This window comes from Cavia porcellus, unplaced genomic scaffold, assembly GCF_034190915.1.
Source record: "Cavia porcellus strain 051 isolate PalLab524CR breed Dunkin Hartley unplaced genomic scaffold, mCavPor4.1 scaffold_1, whole genome shotgun sequence".
NCBI classification, from domain to species: domain Eukaryota; kingdom Metazoa; phylum Chordata; class Mammalia; order Rodentia; family Caviidae; genus Cavia; species Cavia porcellus.
Genome location: NW_026947484.1, coordinates 234,121,821 through 234,144,862, shown reverse-complemented (window position 1 = coordinate 234,144,862; position 23,042 = coordinate 234,121,821). Strand labels below are relative to the sequence as shown.

Genomic DNA, 23,042 nt, shown 5'->3' with positions numbered 1-23,042 from the left:
TGGTCTCTGTTGTGTTTATTCAAAGGCCAGGAAGTTTAGCGGGGGTCAGACTTCAGTGGCTAAGAAAACTCAGTTTTGATCCATCCCCTCCCGTCACGTGGCGACTCACTGGGAGGCTGAGCAGACTAGAGTTTTTGTAAAAAGTTGGGTGACCAACCCTCTTTCCTGCATGCCCAGAAAATCAGATGGAAGAAACACCAAGGTTTTTGGTTCCTGATTTCCCAGGAGAAGGCTGCTAGATTATCTGAAACAGGAATAATGAAAGATGAGCATTAGATGCAAAAGGGGAAAAGCTAGTCCCCTCGCCTTGCCGCTTGCCACTTGGTCTCTTGGTTCCTGTGTGGGGAGCCGATGCCTCCTCTCTGTCTGTCACAGCCATGGCACATGGAACTGTGGCATACAGACCACTGCGGGACAAAGAGCTGTCCCAGGGCCTTCACTGTTCTTTGACCTCCTAGAACCCCACTTTTAGGGTTGACCCACTGTACCCTCAAACCTCTTCCACTGCATTAAGACTCCTCCTGGAGTCTGGATGTTGGAGGAATCGTGATTAAACACACCACAAAGAGTAAGTGAAATTACTGCTTCTAGTCCTTCGGGGTCACTTGTACTTTTTCTCAACACCCTTTCCTCTGAAGACAAAACCCTAATGAGGGGGTTTTAGGTAGAGTGGAGGAAATCTGCACACATCACACTTGGGAACATTAACAGAATTTGATCAATTGCCTAAATCCATAGGAAATACATGGGTTGAAACTGCACACTTTTGACAGGCGATGTGCATGGTGTCAGGAGGGTGACAGACAGGGAAGGAAATGAGAAATAGCACCTCAGGACACAAGGAAAGCAGATGTTAGAATCCCAACTGAAAGTCCTTAAACAGGGGTGCCAGTGATACATTTTCTTGAGCTTAACTCCATGCTGAAATCTGATTTTAGAACATCTTGTGTTTCATAATATTTTACTTGACATCAATATATTTATAAATATAAATAAAATTTCTTCACTTTTTTTTACTCTTAAAAGCAAGCTTTCATTTGAGACTGAAATTTCGGAGTGTCGTTTTTCATTAGACAGTCTGGCCATATGGTGCTCTGACTTACACACCCTTTGTACAATTGGCCCTTTTCCGGTAAATCCAGGATCACCTCATGCTGAAAACAACTGTATACAGTTACGTGTATTTGAATTTCTTGATCGGCCCAGAGCCTCTTGCTTTTTTAGAATTCTTAATTGTAAAATTACTCCCGAAGGAAGTTATTGCCTTCTGATCAGTTCCCAGGTACATCAAGTTTTAAGGCACCGGAAGGGTTCATTTCAGGAACAGAGTGCTCAGGGCTGTCTTTGTCCCCTCACCCCCGAGGATGCAGAAGTGACCTGGGGGGACTGAGCACCGTGGGCCCTACAGAAGTGGAGACACCAGCAGCAGGACCTTAATGGCCCACTTTAGCCTGGTGGTCATCTGACAGAAGTCCTGGGGTTCAAGAAGAAGCCATCTGGAGGCTTCGTCAAGGACATCGGAGGATGAGGGGGTCACATGGCCTACGCCCAGGTAGTCAAGGGAGAACTGTCCTTGAAGTGGCCTGGTGGCTGTGTCTTTTCAGAGCTGTGGGATGTGGGCTTCTGCTTCAGGAATGCGTGTCTAGTTCCCACTTGATGCCTGGCATGGATTTCATAACTTTTCCCAGGTATCAGTATGGGAAGCAATGAAAGGATTCTGCCTTTCTTTCACAGGTCTCACTGGGCACTGAGGCCTTGAGAACTATCAAGATGAAATGGTAATTTTGGACCTCTCTGCCATCCCAGTTCCTTTTTTGTTCGTTTGTTTTATTTTTTGTTTTTTGAAACAGGGTCTTGCTGTGTAGCTCTAACTGGCCTTGAACTCACTAATGTGACCTAGCTGACCTCAAGCTCCTGGTGATCCTCCTGCTTCAGCCTCCCAAGTGCTGGTATTACAGGCGTGTGCTACCATGCCCAACCCAGTCCAGTTCTTTGAACAAATCCAGTACACTAGGGGTCATAACAGTTTAGCATAATTTACACACGGATGGGGCTCTCTTCAGATCATTGGGCTAAAGTAACGTGTAAGCCAGTCCAGCCAAGTGTTTCTCCACCAGGGGCAGTTTTGTCTTCTGGAAGACATGTGGCAGTGTTTGAATGCAGTTTTGGTTGTCATGACTTAGAGAGGAAGGTTACTGGCGCCTACTGGGCACTGATGAAGGATGCTGCACATCCTACAATGCACAAGGTAGCCTCTTCAATAAAAAACTGTCCAATCCAAAACACCAGTAGTGCCAGGTTTGAGGAATCGTGGTCCAGCTTAAGCACGAAGTGAACCATTCAATTGCTTTAAGAGATCACAGGAAAAATGCAAGAGGTGAGCGAAGGTAGCTCCTCTTGTGATGCTGTCGCATGTGGCACCCCAAGCAGGGAGCTGCACTGCAGCCCCCAGGCGGCAGAGAGGGGTAAACTGCCAGAGAATAAGACTTTGAAGAATCTTATCTCATTTTTCCCTGGAGCCTCACCCAGCAGTTCTCCACAGGAGCTGTGTCACTCCAGATCCTGCCACAACCACATAACAATGCTGCAGAAAACAGAGCACTGCTGTAAACTAATTAAGTCTTCATTCAAAGGAAGGAAGTTAGGTACCCATCACCTGGTGGCAGCTTAAAGCGGTCACTCAACTCCTAAACCATCAAACAGACTTTTATGCATAGGTGTGAGCAAGGAACTCCTCCAAGAACTGCCTTGGACCGAGGAGAGGAGGGAACACTCCTGAAAATGCAAGAAGACCTCATGATGCTGTTGGGGACGGGGGATGAACGCCGCATGTAAGGAGCATTCAGAAAGGCAAAGGGAGAGATGACATACTGCATGCCTAGAAACGGTTGCAGAGCTTGGTAGAATATTAGGGATGTATCTTTTCTCAGTTCAGATGTTTTGCTTCAAGTATAACAGATACACAGAAAAGTCCAAAGATCTAAGTATACAGCTTGATAATTTTATATAGATGGAGACAGGACATTACCAGCACTGAGAAGCCTGCTTTGTGACCCCTTAGTGCCAGACCTTATAAAGATAACTGCCCTCCTAACTTAGTAGTATGTATTAAGATTGCCTGATTCTGACCTCCATGTTTTATGTAAGACACACTCTGTTCTGGCTTTTTTGTTCAGTTTAAATTTTAAATTAAATTGGACTTTTGGGGGGGTCTTTTTGAGACAGGGTTTTGTTATACAATTCAGGTTGGCCTTGAACTCACTTTGTAACCCAGGCTAACCTCAAATTTGCAGCAATCCTCCAGCCTCAGCCTCCAGAGTACTGGGATTATAGGCATGCACCACCATACCCAACCTTAAATTAAATTTTTAGAAATCTAGTCAAAATGCAGAGATTGTTAGACTGCATTTTTTTAAAAATCCAACTATACACCATCTATAGGAAAATTACTATCCATTTTGAAATTTTAAAATGCACATAAATTCAAACCACATACAATATGTTAGGTATTAAAAATTCAGTAAATAGGGGCTGGGGGTTTAGCTCAGCGGCATAAGTGCCTGCCTTGCAAGCAGGCGGTCGTGAGTTCGATCCCCGGTACCGATAAAAAGTTTAAAAAAAAAAAAAAAAAAAACAGAAAGAGCTTGACTTCCAGGAAGGCGGTGGGGTAGTGAGCAGCAGAGATTTGGTGTCCAGACACTGGAATATAGCAGTGTGAGGAGAAGGAGACAGACGTATCCCAGAACCTGGGAAAGATATGAGATGAGATTGAAGCCTTGGGGGAGAAAGACTTCAATAAAAAGAAGGCAGAGGCTGCAGGCGGTGCCCTGTCCCTGAGCCTGGACACACTGCATGGGAGGGGCAGCTCAAACCTGCAGATGCATGGTGACCGCTGGGGATCCCAGAGGCCTCCGCAGAGAAACACACCAGTGGACTGGTGCAGTCAGTGGACACAGTGAACTGCAGTGGCTGGTGAGGTGTATGGGTTCAGATGTCCCCCAGAAGATGGTGGCTGACCAGTAGCCATCTTGGAGAAGGGCCAGCTGAGCTCAGAACTCGGTGCAACTGCTGGCCCCATCTGGCAGCTCCCAGTGTCAGGGTAAGGGAGCTGAGTTTAAATCAGCAGGAACTCGGGGAGCTGAGTTCAAAGGAGCCGGGTTCAAGCTGGAGGGGGCATACAGACCGCTGCGGGATGAACAGCTCTGGTTCCAGCTCACAGCAAGAAACCAGCCTCAACTTCGGTGGCGTTAAAGGTGCAGGCTGGGGGGCTGGGGGTTTAGCTCAGCGGCGTAAGTGCCTGCCTTGCAAGCAGGCAGTCGTGAGTTCAATCCCTGGTACCGATAAAAAAAGGAAAAAGACAAAAAAAAAAAAAAAAAAAAAAGGTGTAGGCTGGACTGGATTATTGAGCTGTCGAGTTACCGCTGGTTTTCTGGGACTAATCAGTTTGGATCTGGACTCTGTCTGCCCGTGGTGTCTACCAGTAACAGTAGAAACACGCCTTGGACTAGACATAGTGTTTTCTTACTTTTCTCCTTTTTTTTTTTTTTTTTTTTTTTTTTTTCATTTTTATTGGTACCGGGGATCGAACTCACGACCGCACACTTGCAAGGAAGGCGTTTATGCCGCTAAGCTAAATCCCCAGCCCCTCTCTCCATCTTCTTCACCACTTTCTCAGTGTTTACGTGATCTTCCTTTGTCTTCCAGCCTTCTCCTAATCTCTTCCTCTTCTAGTTCTCTTTTTGCCTCCTAACCCCTTTTAAATTTTCTCTCCTGAGGATAAAATTCTCCATGTTGAGGGCTTGTTTCCTGCACCCAATTTTCTCCTTCACTTTAGATTCTGTTATACAATTGAAAGTATAGCTCCTCTGGTTAAAGGTGTCAAATTGCTAGTTATATCAGTTTGTTGTTTTCTAGGCTGCGTTTAATGCTATAGTTATTACTGATTGTACCACTGTAACCAGGGTGACATAATTGTTCTAGCCAGTTTTTCTTCCTGATATATCAAGAATGAGACTGCCTAAGGGTCATAAAACTCCGATAAGCCAGTGCCAAAGAACCAGGGATGGAACCCAGTAGGCAGCAACTTCTCACCCCCAGTGAATAGAAGGAGCAGATTCAAAACCCAAAAGCCAGCTACACCTGGAAGACACTCTGAGAAGCAGTCATTTCTAAAGGGCTCTAAATGCTGGCAATACAGCTACTTGCCGTAGACAATTTACAAGCATCACCCCAGGAATTAAACTAAGGAAAACAACAGAAAATGAGAAGACACTTTAGCAAGATGCAACCCCAGACCTCGAGCGCACCAAAGGCAAACCCAGGGTGCAGTGAGGTGGAGCAATCCAAAACCACCCCGCTGGATACTCTGAAGCTTAACAGTGAAAGTAACAAAGCAGATGAAAGAGGCATCAGAAAAAGTCAAAGCAGAAATAACTACTGAAGTGGTGACCATAATGAAAGACATGCTTAGTGACTGTAGAGCAGATACAGATTTTTTAAAAAATTAAAATACAGAAACTAAGAAAAATGATGTAAACTGTGAATGCCTAACATAGAAAAGAAATGGAATCCATGAAACAGATTCAAACAGCTATCCAGGAGATTACAGTTTCCATTGAAAGTACACCTAATGCCTGGTGTACTAGGTCAGTGCCGTAAGTGCCTGCCTGGCAAGCATGAGTTTGTGAGTTCAATACCCGGTACAGAAAGAAGGAAAGAAAGAACAAAACTCACCCAGCAGAATGATCTAACGTGAGTACAGACTCTCAGATATAGAAGACAGGATTGTAGTTAGCAATTCTGAAAAGAAAGATTTCTTAAACACAGTGAGGGGCTACAAGAAATCAATCTGGCAAAAAGGATGATGATGCAAAGAAGAATAACATAAGATTGATCAGAATCAATGAAAAAAGCAGGTGATAGCACAAATGACATGAAAAACCTGTTACAGTCATCATGGAAGAAAACTTTCCAAAAGGGGAAAAAAAATTGACATGCAAATAAGCGAGGCATACAACTAGCCGTGAATATATATATCAAGGCATATAACAGTCAAGATTCCAGAAATTCAACAAAAGAACAGAATATTAAAAGCTGTTATGGAAAAGAAACATCTCCTATGAAGGAAAGCCCATCAGAACTGCAACAAACTTCTCAACATAAATTATCAAATCAAGGAGAGCTTGGAGTGAAGTATTTCAATCCCTAAAAGAAAACAACCTCCAACCCAGAATGATGTACTCCACAAAACTATCTTTCAAAATTGATGGGGAAATAAGATACTTCCATGACAAAGAACATCTGAAGAAATTCATGAACACCAAACCAGCACTCCAAAATGTTTTAAAGGACATTTGAGAAAGAAATAACAAGAACTACAGCTCCATGAACCTAGCAGAATGAACCCACCAGCCAAAGCCAGGAATTAAACAGAAGGAGGGAAAGGAAACCAACAACAGGAAAATAACATGACAAGGATAATCAGTTACAACCATCAATGTTAACAGTCTCAATTCACCAATCAAAAAATACAGCACGGCAAAATGGATCAAGAAGCAACATTCAACAATGTGTTGTATACAAGAAACACATTTAATACAAAAAGAAATTTGTAGACTGAAAGTCAAAGGATGGAAAACAGTATGTTGCAGGAACACAGAAGAAAGTAAGGGGTATCTATTCTATTTGCAAACAAAGTAGATTTCAAGCCAGGACTTATTAAGAGAGACAAGGAAGGTCATTACATTCTTGTAAAGGAAGCAATTCAAGAGGAGGAGATAACAATCACAAGTATATATGCAACAAATACCAGTGCATCCAACTATATAAAATAAATACTAATAGACATGAAAAATCAAATAAGCACTAGTATAACTGTAATGGGGAACTCAATATTCCACTGTCACAAGAAGGCAGGTCAAATACACAAAAAATTATAAATAAAATATCAGAACTGAACCAAACTTTTGAACAAATAGACTTAGTAGATGTCTACAGAGTGTTCCATCCCATAATATCAGATTATGCATTCTTCTCAGCTGCACATGGGACATTCTCCAAAGCAGACCACAGATGAGCTCACAGAACATGCTTAAATAAGTGCAAAGGAACTGAAATTTTCCTGTGCATGTTATCAGACCATAGTGCAATGAAATTGGAAATCAGTGTCAAAAAAACCACAAAAACTTCATAAACACATGGAAATTGAATAACAACCTCCTGAACAAGCAATGGGTCATGATGAAATTAAAGAAGAAACTAGACAGTTTCTACAATTAAATGATAATGACCATACAATATACAAGGATTTGTGGGGCACAATGAAAGCTGTCTTATGAGGGAAATTTACACCACTGAATTCCTACATCAGGAAAACAGAATGTGCTCCAATAAACAATGTAATGTTAAACCTCAAACTTCTGGAAAAAGAAGTAAAGCCCAAAGCTTGTATGAGGGAGAAAATTACAAAGATCAGAGAAGAAATTAATGCAATAGTAAGAAACAAATAAAGAATCGATGAATCAAAGAGTTGATTGTTTGAAAGATTATATAAAATTGGCAAACCCTTGCCAATCTTATCAAACAAAAGAAAGAAAAGACTCAAATCCACACAATTAGGAATGAAAAGGGTGAAATCACCACAGATCCTGTAGAAATTCAAGATTAGCTATACCTACTTCGAGAACCTGTATTCTAATAAGATGGAAAACAAGAAATGTAGAGGTTCCTGGATACATCTATGTTGCCAAAGCTGAATTGTAAATAATCCATTATCAGTCATGAAACTGAAGGTGTAATTAAAACCCAACAAAGAAAAGCCCAGGTCCCACAGTTCACTGCTGAATTCTACAAGAATTTAGAGAAAAATTAATGCCACTACTTCTTAAGCTTTTTAATGAAATTGAAAGGGACGTGGTACACCCAAATTTATTTCTGAAACCAAGTATTACCCTGATACCAAAGCTAGAGAAGGATCCAACCAAAAAAGAGAACTACAGGCCAATCTCCCTAATGAACATAGATGCAAAAATCCTTAGTAGGATACTGGCAAACAGAGACCAGGGTTGCAGTTCAGCAGCACAGGCACCTGCCTGACAAGTGCAAGGTTCTGAGTTTAATTCCTGGTACCAAAAAAAAAAAAAGATGCTGGCAAACAGAATGCAGCAAATCATCAAGATTATACACTATGACCAAACAGGATTAATCCCAGAGATGGAGGGATAGTTCAACATATGCAAATCGCTAAGTGTAATATACCATATTAATAGAGCAAAGGACAAAAACCATATGATCATCTCAAAAGATGCAAAAAAGCATTGATAAAGTCTAACAACCATTCATGATTTTAAGAAAACTGGAATAGATGGTCTTTATCTCAATCTGATAAAAGCCATCTATAACAAACCAATAGCCAACATCATAGTAAATGGACAAAAACTGAAAGCTTTCACTCTAAAATCAAGAATAAGACAAGGGGGCCAGGGATTTAGCTCAGTGGCATAAGCATCTTCCTGGCGAGCACAAGGTCATGAGTTCGATCCCTGCTACCAATAAATAAATAAATAGAATAATAAGACAAGGATGTCCTCTGTCACCACTCTGATTCAGTATAGTTATGGAAACATTAGCCAGAGCAATTAGACAAGAGAAAAATAAAGGCATAAAAATAGGAAAAAAGAAAGTTAATTTATCATTGTTTGCAGATGACATGATACTCTGCATAAGACACTCTAAATACTCCATCAAAAGATTTCTAGATTTAACAACCAAATTCAAGAGTATAGCTGGTCAGACTTCACGGCACAAACCATCAAATTACAAAGAGCATGGGGGGAAATAATTCAAGCTTTGAAAGATAATAACCTCCAGCCAAGACTGATATATCCTGCACAACTGTCCCTAGAAATTGATGGAAAAACAAGGTGCTCCCAGGATAAAGAGGAACTAGGGGAATTTGCAACCACCAATTCAACTTTACAGAGAATACTGCAGGATATTCTAAAAAAGGAAAATACCAAGATTCCAGAAATAGTGGCAGAGAGGCCACAATGAATGGAGCAGAAAGCAAAATGAAGAAGACAAACTGACAACAAACGACAGAAAAAGAGCTCAACAGAAATGAGGCAGAGAAGATCGGAAGGTAGGAACAGCTGTTTTGGAGAAAACAAGACATCATAATAGCTAGTGCTGATTTAGTATCATCTTGTTTTGAGGTCCCATCAAACTTGTATTCTTCTGTCTCCATCGGTCTTAAAAGATTGTATCTTATTGGATTTTATTATATATGATAATATAAGTAAAAACTTTTATAGACAAGGAGATTATACAAAACCATTGTTCATTTTCTGTTAATTGGTTCTAAATACCCCGTAATACTGTCATTCTCTTGAATGGTTTTATAGTGTCTTGATATGTTTGGTGCTACAGTATACGAAGTTATACTCAAAGACTTCAAGGAAAGAGACACCATGGTAACTACTTTTATGTCAGGATATCTTGTGGTGAAACACTATTTTGCTCAAATGGCTATCATTTGACCTGCGCTGTTCTGTTGTTATACCCTCTTTTATCTCAATCCCCTTTTTTAAAATTATTTACTTTTTTCTTTTTATCTTTTTAATTAAGGGAAAAATAAATTAAAAAATAGCAGGATATATTATAGTAATCTCCTTTGATTTCCTATTAACTTGATTTGAAATCCTGTATTGCCCTCACCATCTTGTTTTGACTGATTTTCCCCTATTCTGCTTTGCTTGATAGTACCAAGTTTGAAAGTATAGGCAAAACTGTGAAGACAGTAAGATTCATTATGACACCCATTCTGGCTGACTATTATCTGCTTTTAAAGTCCTGTAATGTCTCCAATGCTTTGGTTTTATTCTTTACTGTTTTGTTCAATTTTATTATAACTGGCAATTCTTCTTAAAATAGCAAGAGGCAGTATGGTAACCATTGTTGATCACCTTGTATTTTGTTTTTACATTATCTATTATGTCCATCCTTTTGATTTGACTGACTCTGTTCTGATATGTCACATTTGGTTTTACTCTCTTCAAAAAAAGTAATAAGAACTGTGGGAGTAATAAAACCCAAAATGTGTAATTGTCATTGTACAAAAGAAAAGAAAAGAAAGTGCTCTAAAGGTTATAACTGCATATATGTTTAAGTGTATAAGATAGATAACCATATTACTGAGGTTTTTTTGGATCATTGAACAAAACTGTTTGCACTCTCACTGTTTGAAAGTCCACTTTATATGCTTCAATTTTGTAACTTGAACAACTATTTCTAAAATGAGAATATGTAATCTATTAACTAGTGATTTCCTACTGTTTATTTTTTAAATTTTGTATTACTTGTACCCTTTTTCTTTTTTCCTTAAATAAAAAAAAAAGAGTATAGCTGGTGTTATACTGGCTTTAATGTTCCCCTAAAGCCTCCTGTGGTCATGGGGGGCGGGCCTTGTGAAGGCAGCTGAGTCTAGTGTTTTTGGTTGGTTCATTGCCTAGTGCTGGGAGTGACCGTGTGAGCGCTGCACCCATCGGGGGCAGGTAGCCAGCATACAACGTAGGGGAGGGAAGGAGCCATGTGCTTCTGTTTTTACCCTTTAGCTCTTGTATCTTGTGGCTTCCATCAACAGCTGTCCCTGAGCCACACCACCCTGCCTTGGAGCCGACTGAGTATGGACTAAAACTTCCAAAAATTGTAAGCTAAATAAACCTTTCCTTCCTTAATTTTGGATGTCAGGTATTTTGTCCCAGCAACAAGAAAAAAGGAAGAGACAGCTAGGCAAAAAGTCAACACTCAAAAATCAGTAACTTTCCTGTAAACAAATAATAGACTCACTGAGAGGGAAATTAGACCTTTCACAACAGCATCCCCAAAAATGAAACATCTAGGAATTAATCTAACAAAGAAAATGAAAGATCTCTACATTGAAAACTACAGTACTCTGAAAAAGGAGATTGAAGAAGAAATCAGAAAACAAAGAGATCCATCGTTCTTGGGTAGGAAAAACCAATATAGTGTGAATGGCCATACTCCCAAAATTATTACACACATTTAATGCAATCTGGATCAAAATTCCAACAGCATAATGTCACAGAATTAAAGAAATAATCCTAAAATTCATTTGGAACCAGAAAACACTTAGAATAGCAAAGGCAGTTCTGGGCAACAAAAGCAAGACAATCCAATCCCTGACTTGAAACTGCTACAGAGCTACTGTGATAAAAACAGCTTAGAACTGGCAAAAAAAATCCAAGAATCATTGGAACAGATTAGAAGATGCAGAAACAACTCCAAACATACTCCATCACGCTATCTTGGAAAAAGGCACCAAACATTTTAACTGGGTGAAAGCCTCTTTAATGAATGGCGCTGGAAAAACTGGCTTTCCACATGTTAAACATTAAAACTAGACTCATGTATTTCACCATGCACTAAACAAAAATCAAAATGAATCAAAAATCTAAATATTAAAACAGAAACACTACATCTGCTGGAAGATAGAATAGGTAAAACTCTTAAAGACGTTGGTGTAGGCAAAGTCTTTATGAACAAAACCCCAATTGCACAGAACTATCACAAAAAATCAACAACTGGGATCTCATCTTATTAAAATGTTTTTTGCACAGAAACAGAAAGCATCAACAGAGTAAATAAGCAACCCACAGTGTGGGGGAAAGATTTACCAGCTGTCCCTTGAAGGACTACTATCTAGAATATAAAAAGAAATTTTAAAAATCAGACCACTCTAAATTTAAAAAACCCAATTCAAAACGGGGCATCTGAAATGAATAGACATATATGAGATAAAGAAATTTAAAAAGTAAATAAATACATGAAAAAATGTTCGACATCACTGGCCACTCAAGAGATGCAAATTAAAACAATGCTGAAACTCCATCTCACCCCAGAAAAAAATGGCTATTACGAAAAATCCAACCAATAACAAAATGCTGGCAGGGCTGCAGGGGAAAGGGAACCAGTGTCCACTGCTGGTCAGAGTGTAGACTGGTGCAACCATTCTGGAAAATCAATGTAGCAATTCCTCAAAAAACTAGGACCAGAGGTCCAATTGGACCCAGCTGTTCCCCTTCGTGGTATCTTTCCTAAAGAATTAAAAGCATCATGCAACAATGTTGTATGCACACCCATGTTCACAGTGGCACAGTGTGTGATAGCTAAACTCCATGAGCTACAACTGTGGTAATAGCTACAATCATGAATGGATAAAGAAGATGTGAGGTTTTTCATACAATCGAGTGCTATTCCACCATGAAGGATAAGTTTGAGCTATTTCTAGGTAATGGATGCAACTTGAGAATATACTCTTAAGTGAAATAAATGTGACACACATGTGTAAATAACGCATTGTTTCCTTGTGTACGAAACCAAAAGTGTAAATAAGGGCCAAAATGTATAAAATGTATTGTGAAATAGGAAGAAAATGTTCAGATGGGGAGGGGAGCTAAGGAAGAGGGAGGGGAAAGGAAGGAAGGGAAAAAGAATCAAAACACATCATGTACAGGTACAAATCCCCCTGGATGATTGTGACCGTTGTGTATACCTAAAATCTGTCAAAAAACTTAATTTAAAAAGAGCTCAAATCAATAACCTAACCTTCCACCTCAAAAAAACTCAAGAAGAGCAAACTAAACCAAAAGGAAATAGTAAAGATCATAGGAAAATGTCATGAAATAAGGAACAGAAAACCAAAAGGAAACTAAAATCAATGAGACCAAAAGCTGACTCCTTAAAAAAAAAAAAATCCAACGAAAGTCACAAAAGTCACTTTAGCTGGATTGACCAAGCAGGACTCAGATCACTAGAACCCAAAATGAAAGATGGAAAGCTACCACTAACCATGTGGAAATGAAAAAGAGTCACAAAGGAATACTATGAAGAAAATGTAAGGAATGGGGTGAGGCGGAGACCAGCCAAGACCACCAGGCTTGGGTAACGGGCAACAAAGCACGGAATTTATTGTGCCCAGGTGGGTGCAGGCAGACAGAGGGCAAAAAGGCCGTCTATAGGGCACAAAGAGAAGCAGGCTTTTTTATAGGGCTTGGAAGAAGGCAGGGCACATCAGAGGGGAAGCTCTTAGAAAACATTAGTGATCAAAGTCCTCTAGGGGTCTTGTGCCTCAGTGGGCAGTTCTTGAGGCCTCTGGTGCCAGTGTTTGAGTGTCTTCCGATGTCCCAGTGCTTAGAAGGTTCTGTGTTCCATCTTAGTGCTTTCACAACATCTTGTATTAGCCCAGGACAGGGGTACTGAGCTGAGCACAAAGCCTCTGCTGTCAGACAGGTGGAGCACTGGCTTCCCTGCCAGACTCATCACACCCTAAATTCCTCAGAAATACTAAACATTCATTAATTGGCTTATTTGAGAAAGGAGCAGAAAATTGACCCTAAGGTAAAGAACAGTTGAGCCAACACAAATAATGTTTAAATATCTATTTTAAAACAAATGCCATAGAGCCCTTCTGGAGAGTGGGCCACCTTCTGCCAGGCTTCCCACTGCTTCCAGAGACATGCTCCCAGGTCCAAACTGAAATGCATCTCATTGCCGACTGCCCATGCTTCGCTCTTAAGGGCCCCCAGAATCTCTAACAAAGCCTTCTAGTGCCTCTTACTGATGCATCCTGAGAACTCTTTCTCAGTGATGAGAGTCAGGGAACCTGCTACAAAAGGATGGGTTAAGTTCCTTATTCTGAACCCAGAACCACCAGAGATGATACAAGCTGGCCTTACCGCTCTGAGAGGGACTCTGTGGAGGGCAGTAGGCCAAGCCTGCTTGAAGGTAAGTTTATCCGGCGGCAGCTCCAGACAGAGGAACCAGGACTGCTGAGGGTAGCCTGGGAAGAAGGCAGGCTAGGAGGACAGTGTTCCCATAGACAGCCGAGGCCTCTTCAGCTAGAGAGAAAAGGGAGTCACTTTTATTAAGCACCTACTATATATCAGGTGTTTTGCTGTGGACTTTATAGGTTCTTAATTTCAGGTTGGATTGGGACCGAAACCTCTTTATCGTTTGCCCCAAAGACCTTGCTCTCCCTTAGAAAATAATGAGATCTGACCGGCCTCCAAGAAAAGGTGAAAGTTTTAAACCCACACTTAAGCATGAGCCCTAATACACTCAGCCGATCCGGGCCATGACCCTTCTAGGCAGTGACTTCTGGCCTGGGGGGCAGCTGGGAGTCACTGGAAAGCCGAAGATTATGGAAAAGCGAAGCCCTCGGCAGTAACCTTCTTTGGAGAGTGGCTCCAGTGCCCAGGCATCCCGAGAGGCAGCAAACTGAAAATGCCAGGAAGGTTTTGCTCTCCCCTCGCCCCTTCCTGTGCGGTCTCAGCTCCTTGCAATACCCACAACGGCCTCCAGGTGGCGGCTGGAACTCATCCGTGGCTGCCGCTTTGGCCTCAATGCGCCTGCGCCGCCTGGGTGACCAGGTGAAGCCAAGGGAAAGCGCAGGTGGTGTCCTAAGTGCCATGATCAGTCCCAGCCTCCCCCCCACCAGCAGCTCAGAGTCAGGCGACACGCGTGTGTGCGCAGCCGGTGGCAGCCTCCCTCGTGTCCTTAAACTTATTTCTCTTTCTTGTAGTACCCATTGTTCGTCTCTGAAATAAATCTGGGAGTGAATTTATCCAGCTCAGCTTTCTGGCACCATCAGTTTACTTTCTAGATGTCTTTTGCACCCGTCCCCTTTTTAAATCGCCTTCATCCTGACCATCTCTGGCATGGACCACTGCACAGCCCCCGCCGGCTCTCTCGGCCCTCCAGTGCCTCCTCCCTGAGCACCACTGCTTTTTTGGCAAGGTAAAGCTTCTTGCAAAACCCCCGGCTTGAGTCCCTCTAGCTGTCCGTATGGAATCGGCTTAAGCAAATTTGAGCGATGGGTGATTTATGTAAGTACGAAGAATGGCAGAGCCATAGAATTGTCATCTCTTCTGCAAGTGAAAATTTTAGAGTCAGGATAACAACCTAATTTATATGAAAATGAACAGACATGAAGTAAAATGCAAAAATCACATGATTTTAAAGTTAAGACTTTTAAAGATAGTTGCGACTCAAACCAGGATGCCCTCCACCCCTTCTACGCCTGAACCGCCCACTGTTTTTGGAGAAACCTTGAGAAACACTAACTGTTTGAGCACAGGTTTGAACTCCTTTACAAAGAAGTGGACAAACTCTTAACAGTCTGGCCCCACTAATCATTTGTGTTTCACCTTTGACTCTTTTAATACACTACCACACACACACACACACACACACACACTTCTCGTGGTCGGTATCAGTCACCGAAGCAACCACTTGTAACTGCGCCAGCCAGCGGTTCGGTTTTGTGGCTGAGCCTGTAGTGTGGGGATCTCATTCCCTTCCCCTCATCGTCAAAGCTCTAGGCTTTCTCCAAGACCAGCATGACTCAGTGGTAACTCCTCTGAGACTGTGTAGGGACGTCCACGCTCTCACCCACCCGGAATGGGCATGCTCTTCCTCTTTGGCACTAGGTGCATGCTTTGTTGGGGTCCCCTTTGTGTGACTAGGGGTGTTCACATGTCCCCAGGAGACGGCCTCATGCTCAGGGCTGGACCTTATGCTGTATTCTCAGCACCTTGCACAGGGCTGCAGACATCAAAAAGAGTAGAAAACAGTCTGACATCCCATGCTTCTCTCAGGATGACTGGGGAAGCCGGAGAGAATGAGCTGGAGAATGAAGGGAATCCAGGAGACGGGTTGACCCTGACCAGTGTGGGGTTTGCGCTTAGGCGGGGGTTTCCAGGAGTGCCCTTGGCCTGGCTATGGGGAGGAGGCTGAGAGGTGCTGCAAGCTGGTAATTGCTACCAACTCTGTTCATTATTCGTTGGAAACTTGCTAAAAGCAGAAGCAGCACTAAAATAGGACCGAGTACTACAATACAGGAAACCCTTGGCATGGTTTTGAACATTTACAAGGAACGCATGTAAGCATGTAATTTAGCAAAGAAATGGATTTTAATGACATGGCTTGAAGTGGCTGAGTCCTTACTTACAAAGTGCATCGGCCCTCTGCCCTATTGGAATCCCATAAGCACCAGGCTCAATACTTCCTGGCTACATGACTTTGGCCTTGACTTTCCTCATCTGTAGTTATGACGGTTAAATGAGATAATGTATGAAAATGCTTAGCAATGTCTGATGGACTGTCAGTACTCCACATATGCTACCAATAATAACCAAAACCCCATTAGTCAGTCCCCCAATTATACTTTATAAATTGATAAAAGGTCTTAAAATGGCTCTCCTGTGAACAGTAATAACCTACTGTATCCAGACTGACCAGCAGCTCTAGCTCGGAGGCTTAGACTGCAAGATGTTATCCTGCTTTCTATGAAGAATCATGAGCAGGCGTGTGATGAAGACCTGGGGTAATGTGGATGAGCCTGAGCCAGTGTCGGGCCCCAAAATTATCTCCTCTTCCTTCCCAGCTTTTGTATCCGCATCAACTGCTCCTGCTGCTTGGCAGATACAAGCTGTATTTCTCTTCTTAGTGATCACACACGCAGACTCAGAGACCAGTCTGTACAAAGATGGCGGACAGCAGCATGAAGAGCAGGAGGTGGAAGTCAGGCCTGAATGCAGATGCTATGTCTCCCACTTACTGACTCTACAGCGAGCTACTTACTTACCTCAGTTTCTCCATCTGTAAAGTGGGATTGTAATAAAAATATCTCAGAGGATTAATACAAGGATGAAATGAGACCATGTTAATCAGGTGGTTAGGAGGACTCTTGCTGTACTGTGAGCATTCAACAGATGGCAGCAGCTAGGTGGGCTGGGGTATAGCTCAGGGGCCCAGCACTTGCCTGGCGAGCACAAGGTCCTGAGTTTGGTTCCTGGTACCAAAAAAATAAAATAAAAATAAATGGTAGCAGCTATTTTTATTTTAAAATGAAGTGTTAATTCTTGAGAGAGTAGGCTTTGAACTATGAATACGAGCCAACACTAAAATTCAAACTTATTTCAAGGCCTTTTATACTTTCTATACTTCAATTATTTATTAGTATGTCTTTTCCCTAACTCTCCTTTAAATACAGGACTGTCCACTGATTGATTGATTAATTGATATGGTATGAAAATTGCACCCAGGGAGGTCAGAACTATGCTCCTTTTTTACATTTTATTTCAAGCCACCTTCCTGCCTCTGCCTTCCAAATAGCTGAGATTATAGGTGCATACCACTGTGCCCAGTTTCTTGATTCAATTTTGTAGAATCTGTAGGCATGGATTTTTTTGCTGGTTTTGGTGTTTGAGAAAGGGTCTTGCTATGTAGTTCAGGGGGGGCTTAAACCCACTGGGTAGCCCAGCCTGGTGATCCTCCTCCCTCAGCCTGCAGAGTGCTGAGACCGCAGGTGTGCACCGCCACACCCCGCATGCAGGCATGTATTAAATGGAAGGTGGAGTCTGGAGGAACCTCGGAAAATGTCAAGAGGAAGGAGCCAAAGGCGGTCTCTGGCACCTGCCTGCACAAAGCAAGTCCAGGAAATGCAGGCGTGGAGGAGTCTGGAAGTCGCAGACCTAAGGTTTCTGAAGTGACAGGAACTAAAGTAAAGAAACAAATCAATGAGGCTATAGAAGAAATCAGACCAGGAATAATATCTCAGGTAAAAGAAGAAATGAAAAACATAAGGCACCTTGAGCCTATCCTCATAAGTGAAATAATCCATAGGCATTATTTGGGACATACTTATACTAAAAGTTTGTTTTTATATGAAATTTAAATTTCAGCGAGCACCTTGCTTTTTTATTTGCAAAATCTAGCAACCTTATTCTACCTTGGAAAGTACAACGTCCTTAATTGAGCACACGGATGTGAGGTGCTGATGGAACAGAGGCCCCGAGCTCCCTAGAGAATAATGGAGAGCGGGGAGAAGTGGAGAGGACGGAGGTACAGATTCAGTTCTGGGATTTGATGAGGTCACTCAGGAAGAGAGAAGGGAAGAGAGATGGGAACTCGGAACCAGCAAGGGAAAGAGGAGGAATGAAAATAGAAGATCAAAACAGCAGGAGATGACAGCAAAGCACAAGCAACAACAGGAAAAATGAGCAGCTACGTGAAAACTTAAAAATTGGCTGCATCTAAAGACAACATCAGCTGGATGTGGTGGTACGTGCCTTTGTAATCCAAGCACTTTGGGAGGCTGAGGTAAAAGGATCACAGGTTCAAGTCCCACCTGAACAACTTAGGGGGACTTTGTCTCAAAATACATAATAAAAAAGAATCAAAGGGACACCAGTGATGTAGTTTAGGTATAGAGTACCCTTCAGGCTGATTTCCAGTAACACAGACAGACAGACAGACACACACACACACACACCCCATATCATCAAAGTAAAAATTCAACCTGAGGGAGAGGACAAAATGTATGCATCTGTCTAACAAGAGATTAACACCCAGAACATACAGAGAATTCCTAAAAGTCTACAACAACAAAAACAAAACAAAACCATGGAGCTGAACTGGAATTTCAGAAAGAGGAAGGGTATAAAATAAACTGAGTCTAAATTTTTTTTTGTCTTTACAGAGTCAAGATACTCTATAGTTGCAGTTAGGAACAGTCTCAGTTTTCCAACTCTGTGGCTAGGAACAAATGTTAACTGTGGGGTCTGGGGATATAGTTCAGTGGTACAGCACCTGCCTGAAAATGGTGAGGTCCTGAGTTCAGTTCCAGGTTAAAAAAAAAAAAAAAAACTCCCAGCTGTAGATTTATTATGACCTAAAACTATCTTTTTTTTTTTTTAAGGATAGACATAGCACATGATGTAAACACATAATACAAGGTGATCAACAATGGTTACCATAATGCCTCTTGCTTCCTTAAAAAGAATTGCCTATAATGTTAGATATAATAAAATTGAACAAAACAGTACAGAACAAGACCAATAAAACCTAAACATTGGAAACATTACAGGACTTCCAAAGAAGATAATAGTCAAAGCAGAATGGGCATCATAGTGAATCTTATTGCTTTCAAAGTAGTTGCCTATACCATCAAACTTGATGCTATCAAACAGAACGGAACAGAGTCTAATCAGTCAAAACAAGATAGTGGGAGCAATACAGGGCTTCAAATCAAGTTAATAGGAAATCAAAAAAGTTACTATAGTATATCTTGCTAATTTTTTTGATTTTTTCTCTTAATTAAAAAAATAAAAAATAAATTTTTTTTATGAAAAAGGAGGAGATTGAAATAAAAGAGGACATATAACAACATAACAATACAGGTCAAAGTATGACAATTTCAGCAACCTAGTGCTTCACCACAAGATAACCCGACTTAATAGTAGTTACCATAGTGTCTCTTTCCTTGAAATATTTGAGTATAACTTCGTATACTATAGCATCAAATATATCAAGACAGTGTGAAACCATTCAAGTGGATGAAAGTATTACAGCGTATTTAGAACCAACTAACGGAAAACAAACAATGGTTTCTATGTTATCTCTTTGCCTATAAAAATTTTTGTTTATATTATCATATATAATAAAATCCAGTAAGATATAACATGATAAAACCAGTGCAGACAGAAGAGCAACAGTTTGGTGGGCCTTCAAAACAAGATGGTATTAAATCAGCACTAGCTATTATGATGTCTTGTTTTCTTCAAAATAACTGTTCATTTCGTCACAGGCAATAATATCAAACAGCCCAGAATAAAGCCATTCCAATTAATGAGTGAAGACTTTATAAGGCTTCAAAGCCACATAATGGGGAATCATGATTACCACATACTTTTATATATTTGAATCATTTCTTACAATAGGAAAACTATTCAGTATTCATACATGTGAGTTTGATTTATTTCACTTATGAATATGGTCTCAAGCTGCATCCATTTACTTATAAATATCTCAATGTGATCCTTCTTTATAGCTGAGTAGTACCCCATTGTATAAAAACACCACAACTTTCTTATTCATTCCTCAGTTTATGGACACTTGGGTTGTTTCCAAGATCTGGCAATTACAAACCATCTTCTAAAAAGTGCTTTGATGAGAGAGGTGGCCATTGATTAGGTATGCTGTATGTTTTTCTCTTTTCCTTGCTGTCTCTTGCAGTACCGGGAATCAAACTCACAACCTCACACTTGACACCACTGGGCCTAATCCCTGGTCGTCTGTTTGTTTTTCCCTGAGAAAATGGACTCATTTTGTGCTTTGTCATGCATAGTCCTGGATCAGAATCCGGAAACTGAGCAGGGAGGTTTGGCGTTTGGTGCCAGCCAATGGATTCTTATTTTTGGGTTACTTGAAGAGAATGTAGCATCTTTGGCAGATCAACAAGTCCAGTAGAACTCAGTGATGCTCACCAAGAAGGCTTGATGGGAGCTAGTTTCAGGAATGATAGAAGGAATGATATGCTGCGAAGAGTTTAGATTAATTACAGAGGAATAGGAGGCAGGGAGGCCAGTACCCAGGGAATAAACCCACCTTAGAGGAAACATCTGGGATGGAGGAGAAGACAAAAATAGGTGAGCAGGACATAACAACCGGTGAGAATTCAGGACACAGAGAATGCCAAAACTCCTGACTAATAGAGTTCTGGCATTAAGATCAAGAGCTAAAGGCCTGAAAGATTTATAATACCAGCAATGCTTAAAGACAAAATACGTGTGTAGAGAATAAGGAAGATGTTGGCTGAGGGTCTGAGGCAGTTAGGTCAGAGAATGTGAGGAGGAATGAAATCTTGGTCTTCACCCGATTCAGTGACATCAGCACTTACCAAGCTCTATCTACTGTGAGTCACATTCTGCGCTACATGGTAGAGCTAGATGCTGACATACTGGTGAGTAAGAACTCCTGCCACTGGGGACCCAGCTGACTGGGGAGACAGACTCGTAAACAAAGGACAGTGTTGTAGGATGAGTGCAACAGAGCAAGTATGTGCAAGAGGGTGCAAAGATGATCTCAAGACATTTGTGGGAGTCGGGGCTGAGGCAGGCAGATCCAGGAGCCACTGGCAGGAAGAGACCCAGGGTGCAAATTCCTAACAGCCATGGCCTGCAGTGGTGTGAATCTATGATCTGTTCGTCCTGACAGGGCCTGTTGTCCCTACTTCACGCCACATCCGAGCACTGAGTTTTAATTGCGACGTTGACATTTTGCAATACATAAGTGGGTTTTAGGTTGCGGTTTGGGCACTCAGTCTCTAAAAGGTTTGCTGTCACTAGCTGTGGGCATATTGGAGCACTCGGCAGAGCTGTGAGGGCAAGGATCGCAGGTGTGCAAGACAGGCATGGAAAGAGGCAGGATGACAAAAGGAGAAGACCCATAAAAGCGGCCTGGATAGGGCAGTATAGGCAGGTCAAGGAGGGCAGTTAGGTATGAGGAAGCAGAATCCGTAACAGCAGGCCAGAGGAAGAAACAAAGGTTACCTACCGACGAACGCACTGGGAAGGGGGACACTACGGCTGGTAAAAATCCGAGTGACATGTGCGTAGACACTTCTGTTAAGGTCAATTTAGGGAGAAAGTGCGGGTTTTCTGGTAGGAGACGAAAAAGATGTAACACAGGTAAAGAAAATTGCTTCTGGTGATTCGAGTAACAGGCTGTGATTGGAAGCCACAACGCAAGAGGGACCGTCAAACGCGGCCTCAGCTCTCCCGTGTTGCTGGAAGAAATAAAAGTCTTCACTTTTACCTTTGCAGAAAGAGCGAGACCCGTCACCCGGCTACGCGCCGGAATCAGAAGCGCACGCTCCTTCCTGCCGTGACTAGACAGGTTGGAAGAACTGTTGTCCTGTTGCCGAGCAAAAAGGGGCTGTTTCCAGTTGCCATGGTGACAAAGTAAGAGCCTTCTCTGCGTACTGCCACAAATTTACGAGGCCGTTTCTTCGCCTCGTTGCCATGGCGACCTAGCGGGACTGTTTCCCGCCGCCCGCCCCTCCCGCCGCGGTCGCCCAGACGAGGTGGAGGTAGGGGTTGTCCTCCGCTCGCCGCCCCGTCGCCTTGGAGACGGCTGGTGCTCTGGCCCCGCCCCTCCGGACTGACAGCCGGGCCGCAGCGCGCCTGCGCAGTGCTCTCTTCCCCCGCAGTCTCTGTGCGTTGACGCCGGAGACCGCGGCGGCCTCTGCTAGGACCCTCCGCCCGGGAGCCGCCGGCCGGAGCCGCAGCCTCGCCGCAGCGCCCCCGCCGCCCGTCCCTCCCCCTGCCGCCTCCGCCGGAGCCGCCTCGCGCACTGTGAGTCCGGGCCGAGGCGAGGGACGCCGCGGGGCTGAGTCAGCGGGAGGCCCGGGCCCGGGCGGGGGGAGGGGAGCGGTTCCCCCTCGCGCGCCCCCGCCCCCGCCCCCGGCCGCGCCCCCAGCCGGCCGCGGGCCTCCATCCCTCTCCCGGGGCTCCCCGCGGCCTCCGCGGCCGGGCTCCCCACCACTCCTCCCTTCCTCCCGTGCCTCCCCGGCCTCCCTCCGGACCCACCTTGGGGTCCTCGCTCCTGGACGTGGCGCTGCCGCACCTCTGCCCGGGCCTGCCGCTCTCCGCTGCGCTACCTTCCGCGCGTCCTTGGCCCTGCTCCCTGCTCCCTTCCTATTCCGGGCCTGGCGTCCTGGCCTCTCCGGTTTCCCCAGTGATAAGCCAGAGCAAGAGTGACACGGCAGAGAGCGAGCAGAGCCCAGGGGAGCGGAGACGTTCCGCCCGTCCAAACCCGGGACCCCAAGGTTCTTTCCCACACGTTCCCGCCCTGGCTGCTTTGGGAAACAGGTCTGGACAGTGCAGACCGACTGCTGAGACCCTGTGGGGCTTTCGAAATCGGTTTTGCTGAGCAGAGTCCAGCCTGTTCGCGTCAGCTGCTGCTTAGTGGACACCACCAGTGCATGGTGGCCTTTTAGTGGGCGAGCGACTCCCTGGCCATGCGCGAGGGGCGGAAAGGTCGTGAAGGGAGGAGAGAAGAGGTTGAGTTTGGTGCTTCCAGTGTGTTGTGAATGAGCATCTTGCGGTACTCTCAAATGCATTTTTGTCTTTAATAACATTACAACCGTGGTCAAACGTGAGGTTTGAAAATAGAGCTGATAA

The 23,042-nt window shown here is 43.2% G+C and overlaps 1 protein-coding gene and 1 long non-coding RNA gene across 3 annotated transcripts in view; one reads left to right on the top strand and one right to left on the bottom strand.

The window, feature by feature from the left end:
- On the bottom strand, positions 1–22,741 carry LOC134471665 (uncharacterized). The gene is made up of 3 exons (XR_010041232.1): positions 22,449–22,741; positions 13,755–13,916; positions 1–244 (listed from the first exon to the last, which is right to left on the bottom strand). It is a non-coding gene; the product is annotated as an uncharacterized LOC134471665 (long non-coding RNA).
- Mapre3 (microtubule associated protein RP/EB family member 3) overlaps positions 22,048–23,042 on the top strand; it is a 59,568-nt gene continuing 58,573 nt past the window's right edge. Inside the window, exon 1 of one of the 2 annotated variants that reach the window (XM_063231120.1) lies at positions 22,048–22,214. The gene's annotated coding sequence lies outside the window, so the exon portion shown is untranslated. The remainder of the gene's footprint in view (positions 22,215–23,042) is intronic. The other variant, XM_003472896.5, reaches the window with a different exon arrangement.